A 7,500-nucleotide genomic window follows, 5' to 3' on the forward strand; every position below is an offset into this window, starting at 1 on the left:
GTCAAATACATGAATTCAAATCTAAATGTGATAATTGGAAATCAAGGATATAGATCAAGTTGGAGCCATACATGAAAGTTATCTCAGAAAATTAGAGAATAGGAGATAGGACCCAATAAGCATTACTCCTTTCCTGTACACTACAATTAGGTAAATGCAATTGACCTTTCATCTGATCTTCTTCACATCCATCCCCAGGTACCTACTTCTCATGAAATAAATAAATAAATACATAAATAAATAAATAAATAAATTATGCATTTTATTTTTGAGTAATGTTAAAAGATCCAGCACTTCCACACTTGTGGTCAGAGAGAGGCAACAGCACAAGACCATCCAGCATACAGTTAAGTGCCGACAGGACAGCTAACTGGGATGGCTGACTGAAAGTTTCCCTAAGGAAACTTCTGTAAGAATCTCATGAACAACTGGTGGATGGCAGCCTTACTAGGCATAGTGTATCCTTGCCATTTCCTCACATCACCTTTTCTTAACTTAAGTCCTTTATCACCACTGGCACTATCAACACAACTTCCTGCTGTGTTACAAGACAAATTGTACGATAAAGGCATATGAACAAAGCCTGTAATCTTATCAGACATCAGATTTTTTAGTCATATTAAAAAAAAATCACAGGGTGTCAAGTCTACTGGGACAAACTGCACTTGTGTGTGGCCTAACTGGGGCATTTATAATGTATGTAGTCTGAAATAATGCTTTTGAGCCAAGACACCATGATAATGAATCAAGAATGAACGATGACAACGATGACTATAATCTCTGTTTCGTCCACAGGCCTCACAACCCCCTGCTCTCACCCCCTCATCTTGACCAGGTTCTGTTCCACACGCACACACACACACACACACACACACACACACACACACACACACACACACACACACACACACACACACACACACACACACACACACACACACACACACACACACACACACACACACACACACACACACACACACACACACACACACACACACACACACACACACACACACACACACACACACAGTTGACAGATTGGTGATCACTGATTCGGTGACAATCCAGACTCCGACTGACTCCAACTCCAACAGATTTAGGTAGACTTCCACTGACTAGCTGGCTCTGACGGACAAACTAGATGCATCCTGGAGAATCAGAAAGAAAGTCTTGTGTAAAGAACCAGGAAGAAGAGAAAAATTGGGGGATTTAAATTCTTCTTGGCAGAAATCATAGACTCAGGTCAACACGAGGACTCTGGCAGACTCCTACTGATCAGCAGACTGACTGATTAGCAGATTCTGACAGATTGACAAGCTAGAGGTGTTTTGCAGAATCTGACCGAAATCCAGGATGAAGAAAAAAAAGAAAAAAAAAAAAAAAAAAAAATCTTGATAGAATTTTTGTATTCTGGTCTAGACGAAAACTCCGACAGACTCCAACAGACTTTGACAGACTCTGACAGACTCCGACAAAAAGAGACTTAATGTAGATTTCATTGGAACTGGACATACAAAAGAGGTCTTGGAGGCTTGAACAGAAATAGAGTGGACATTTGAGAAACAGGAAACAGATACACGGACAGACAGAAAAAATATATTTGGGAAAGTAGACATAAATTCTTTTAGGGCGTAGTAATTTTACAGTCAAAGGTTCGGACACGGTAATGTAGCGTGAGCATTAGCCTCTTCAATACTGTGACGGACTTTGTAGATAATTTATTCCGATGGTTCTTTGTCCCATCAGATATTATTCTTAATGGCTGTGTACACACACACACGCACACACACACACACACACACACACACACACACACACACACACACACACACACACACACACACACACACACACACACACACACACACACACACACACACACACACACACACACACACACACACACACACACACACACACACACAACAGCATATAATGGGCTGTCCCTCGCCCACATGAAAATCAATACTTTCACATAAGAACACAAGAGACTGTAAGAGACCATAAGGCCTTACATTAGGCGCTCGAAAACGAACTTCGTCAATTATGATCGGAATTTCGCGAATTTTTAATATGTTATATATACATATACTGAAATGTTCACCACCAATTTTCATATCATTTGGTTGAAAAACAATGAAGTTATTAATAAAAAACCGTTTTTGACCAATTACAAAAGTTCTATCTCCTCACTTATCCATTGACTGAGCATGCTGAAAAAATACCACAAATGCTCTATAGCAATACCTAAAAAATCTTTGTGGGGTTTTTGGAATTTCCTCTTAGTTTAGGAGAAAGAATTTTTTTTTTTAAAGGTGTCATATTTTTTTTCCAAATACAATATATCAACTTCTATCATAAAAAAGAAAAACACAAAAGTTTGCAAATTTATTCAGCTTTCAAATGATCTAAACCCCATTAAAATCGGCCGAGTAGTTACGGAGGAGATAGAAAAAATGTAGAGAAAAGGGTAGTTTTGAGATATTGAGCTTTAAAGTTCAAAATACATTTCGTTGCATTTTTTTATATTTTTCATTTCGATTTTTTTCTCTGCGCCAATCTTCATGCATTCTATGTCATTCACATGTTATTATAAAGTGTAGCTGGTGTGGGTTATTGATATCTCTGTCTGGCGACATGTGGCAACTCGCATGCCCGGGGTAGGCATGCATGGTGCTTAGAAATAGTGCTTGAGTGAGAGACCGTAGAGGGGACACGGAGTCACGCATGGGCGCTATCTTTGACTCTGTTATTATATTGTATCTTCTTGTAACTGTGTTAGTGTTTAAGGCTGAATGTACTCAAGAACCTACAGTGTGTATTGTTAGCCCTCGACCAACACACACAGCTGGTATCTGGTCTTCCATTTCAGGACTTCAGAAGGCGAGAGTTTCAGGAGGCGCCGCCTCCCTCATTGTCGTCAGGTTCGCTTTCTAGAAAGCTCCCGGCTGCAAATCGGAGCTGAATGAAAGTTTTTTCTTCCAATCTCTGGTCTTTGGTTCCCTTTCCGTTCTGTGTCTTTGTCTTGATCCTTAAGTGCTTTTATAATGATGGGATTGACTCCAACCAAGTGTGAAAGAAGATTATGTGTCCTTTCAAAGTTATTATCAATGACAGTCGCTCTTTTGACGAAAACACTCTGAGCGCTTCATTTGAAGATGCATGTGATGGTGCATCACGCATGGTCGATGTTCGGCGTGACGTCATTTGAAAAACAAGGATAGGAAGAGTTGAGAGTTGGATAAATGCCTCCGTCAGCCCGTGGCGCCACCCTGACAGCCATGAGTCATCTTAAGCAATAACCAGGACAGAATTACACTCTTTCTCAATAATTTGATTCAGTTTCTTAGCTTTCATGAAACACACGTTTCTTCTACGAATGTTTAGGCATTCTTGAAATGATTATAGCTTCAAATAAAAGTAAATAAAAGTTCTCCAAGGAGCGACAATTTGCTTTCTCATCCTACTCACAATAATTCGTTCACTTCACTCCTGAGCGAACTTATTCATGTGTAGGATATGTTTCCAAGTAGTCTTTACTTGTGAATAACAAAATAAATTGCATTCGTGCCATTTTTATTGCGATTAAATAACTTAGTCGAACATATATACAGCAAAGGTGTACTGGGAAGTGGGGGGGGTCAGAAAAATAGCCATAACTCCTTTATTTTTTTGTATTTCACTGAAATATTTCAGGACTGGCTTGCCAAAGGCCACTAGATGACAGGGAATTTTTTTTTTTTTTTTTTTTTTAATATTTTGATTTTTTTTTCCGGAAATTTTGGCGACGGCCCTCCTTTAACTGAAGAAACAAGAGTACATATACATAGGCATGTTGGTAAGAACATTCTAATTTTGACGCCGTATCACGTATTTTTAAGACTTCACTATCCAAATGTTCCATACAGATTATATGCTTTCTCTAAGAAACAGATGATAACAATAAAATTTTTGTTCTGCAATGACGAGAAGAATAAAAGTGAACATAAGGGAGAACAATGGTAGGTTTTCTATATCAATAAAATTTGAAAGACCTTCCAAGTCATGGGTTAAAAGTCCTTCCAAATACATCATGGAAGCCATGATGGTGTGATATTTTGAATGTGAATATGTGCCATACTCTTTACATTGAGTATTAATGTCATGCTAATCTAGTGTGCTTGTGATTCATTTCATGTAGTGTATTGTTGAATCAGTACATAGTGGTTATTTCTATTTATAGTACCCGGGAAAAATATACTTTAGTGAAAGTGCTCTTGAGTAGGATAGCAGTCATTAACACTGCTGCTGCATGAAATACTAATGTAAAAGTATCTTAAATGTCATACTCTTTACACTAATTATTAATGTAACTATATTACCAGTGCGTTTGCTCTATCAAAAAGTTAAAGTGTATCATATTTCGGGAAAAAAGTCTCATAGTGCCAAATTGTCTGCATAGGGATAAAAAGAAGGATCGAGTTGTCTGGAACGGAATCTTAACTCGTTACTTGAAGCTGTAATATTCCTGTCAAGTTCCATATGCATCGTTTCCATCACTCCATCAGTTTGGTGGTTTCTCCCACTGCTGTGCTGCCAAACAGTAGGATAATTATGATTTCAACTGTAGACTAACGCAATAATACTATCTCTTCTTTCCTTTCCCCTTCTTTTTCCCCTCTACACTTTTTAACAATGAATTATTGAAATAAAGATATTTAAAGTTGAAAAAAAAGTTTCACGTTTCAAACATGTTCAGCTGTATCTTGTTTTGTACTCGTATCGATAAGATCGGTTCCAGAGCCAGAGTAATGTCCATCGCAATAATCGCATAGGAGTACCAGAATGTAGTTAAACCAAGAGGTACTTGTGTCGGTAATTTCAGTACATTAAGAAGGTATGAAAACATATGAAGGATAATGATACCCAAAAAGTATATATGACACATATACCTTTCAGTATCATAAATGTTCAGCTGTAACACTCGAATTTGTACCGTACTCGTATCAATAAGGCTTTTCTATATTTACTGTTTCCTTTCAAGAAATTTGCCTAAACTTCTTTTATAAAGTATTTTCACTTTTTTGTATTTGCAAAACTATATATGTAAAAAAATCTTCCAGTATATTTTTTTATTATTAGGTTTATATATCCTTTACAAAGGTTATATTTCAACCTTTGTTATAAAGTGCAGTATTTTTGATTTTGAAATGTACTTATTATTCATTTGCAAAGATATAAATTATGCCAAATGTCTTACATTATAGAATCTTTTTTTTACTGAATTTTCTTCAATATCCTTTCAAAATTTTTGTCTCTACCTCACTTATAAAGTATCAATGAAGAGGTCAAACATAGGAAAGCCACACTATAACATACATATTTATTCTTTGATATAAACCAGTTATAATGATATAAGTCTACTCAAGATTGGAACGTATGTGTGTTGTATAGGCTTTATAAAATATGTAGGCCATAATCAGTACCTACATCGAAGGGGATAGAGTCGGAGTCGGAGTCGGAGTCGGAGTCGGAGTCGGAGGTTTTGTGTTCCGACTCCACAGCCCGTGACTGCACCTGCTGTCCGAAGGGGATAGAGTCGGAGTCGGAGTCGGAGTCGGAGGTTTTGTGTTCCGACTCCACAGCCCGTGACTGCACCTGCTGTCCGAAGGGGATAGAGTCGGAGTCGGAGTCGGAGTAGGAGTCGGAGTAGGAGTCGGAGTCGGAGTCGGAGGTTTTGTGTTCCGACTCCACAGCCCGTGACTGCACCTGCTGTCCGAAGGGGATATTCCGAGAGCGGACAGAGTCCTGGTAACGGGATGCCACTCTCATTGCTTGAGGTGAAGGCGGCACTCGCTGTCCGAGGGGGACGTCCACACTGTGTTCAGGGTCTTGGGACCCCGAGGCAACGCTCATTGCCTCGGGATCTTGGGACCCCGAGGCAACGCTCATTGCCTCGGGATCTTGGGACCCCGAGGCAACGCTCATTGCCTCGGGGTCTTGGGACCCCGAGGCAACGCTCATTGCCTCGGGATCTTGGGACCCCGAGGCAACGCTCATTGCCTCGGGATCTTGGGACCCCGAGGCAACGCTCATTGCCTCGGGATCTTGGGACCCCGAGGCAACGCTCATTGCTTGAGGTGAAGGCGGCACCCTGTGTCTGAAGGAATCGACACTCCGAGCCCCGTTTGATTCATTACCATCAGGGTTGTTACCGTAGTTACTGAAATCCATTTCAGTTGAATCTGGGTTTGAGGTAAGAGGAAGGGGACTTCAAATTTGGGGTCGAATTCACAATCAGACGTATCACCAACAATCCTTTAAGATTTTCACGGGAGGTCCACTTTTATCACTATAAATGGTGTGAAATGAGCTTTACTATGGCTTCGTTGTTTAGCGTGCAGACTGCTTCCTGTCCGAGATCTAAGTACACACTGTCCGGAAATTCTATCCCGGTCTGCAGTGATGCCACGTGTTCAACGAGCTAATTCACCCCTATCTGTCAACTCTGGAAAACAAAGCACAGCAAACCGGAAAAATAATGAATATACACCCGATACACTAACCAGAGTCACAGTGTTTAAAAGAACCGAGGAAACACATGAGGGTTCAAAGGAACACGAGCCGTAGGTAATACCATGTTGGCAACTGATCCTTCTGATAAGGAGGCCGGACTCATACTGCCAGGGAGTTGCCAAAGCATGGTCGAGATTACTTTCATTCACAATTCTAAATAAAAGGAATGATAACAAACATAAGTAGATTTTGGTGCCACTTGCTCGTTCAAATCCAACCACAAAAGGATCACAACATATTTTTTTTTTACAAATATATGCACCACCAACGTGAAGGTAATCACGACGGACACTTCCACTGTTGATCAGCTCGGTTTCCTGAAGTCGAATTGGGGTCCTGATAAAAAAAGCAACTGATTATTGGGTTGACGGAGATGTCTGAGACTAACCATTTCATAACATTGCCCCAGCTGAATTAGATCGCTTGGCGTCAGAATAAAGTCAGACTACAGCATGCCAAAGGCACCATCGTTTCGGAAGAGATAAACGTTAACAATTAACCGATAACATTAACTGCTTCATTCTGTGGGTCTGCCCTCAACCGAATAAAACAGTTTGGCGTTATTTAGAATGAGAAGGTGCCTAACGCTAAGTAGAGCGTTACTCGAAATAAAGTCAATATACTTGGTCAACGACTGTTCCTTCTATTGCATATCACAGCTGAAACACACCCTTCCGTGGTTTGCACACGAATGAACTCGTAGTTAGGCCGTTTGGACAAAATAAATGTTCTTGCTGGACATTTTCTTCTTCTTCTTTCCCCTTTTCTTCATCTTTTTTCTTCTCCTCCTAGTTTTATCTTCTTGCTCTTGTTTTTCTTTCTTCTCCTTTTTGTTGTTGTTTTTCTTCTTTTTGCTGTTGTTTTTCTTGTTCTTATTTCTTCTTCATTTCCTTGGCGCGATTGATATTAATTTGGCCAAATAGTTGGCAGCAAAACATATGC

The sequence above is a fragment of the Oratosquilla oratoria genome, chromosome 37 (genome assembly GCF_046742065.1).
Source record: "Oratosquilla oratoria isolate Oo_2021 chromosome 37, ASM4674206v1, whole genome shotgun sequence".
NCBI lineage: Eukaryota > Metazoa > Arthropoda > Malacostraca > Stomatopoda > Squillidae > Oratosquilla > Oratosquilla oratoria.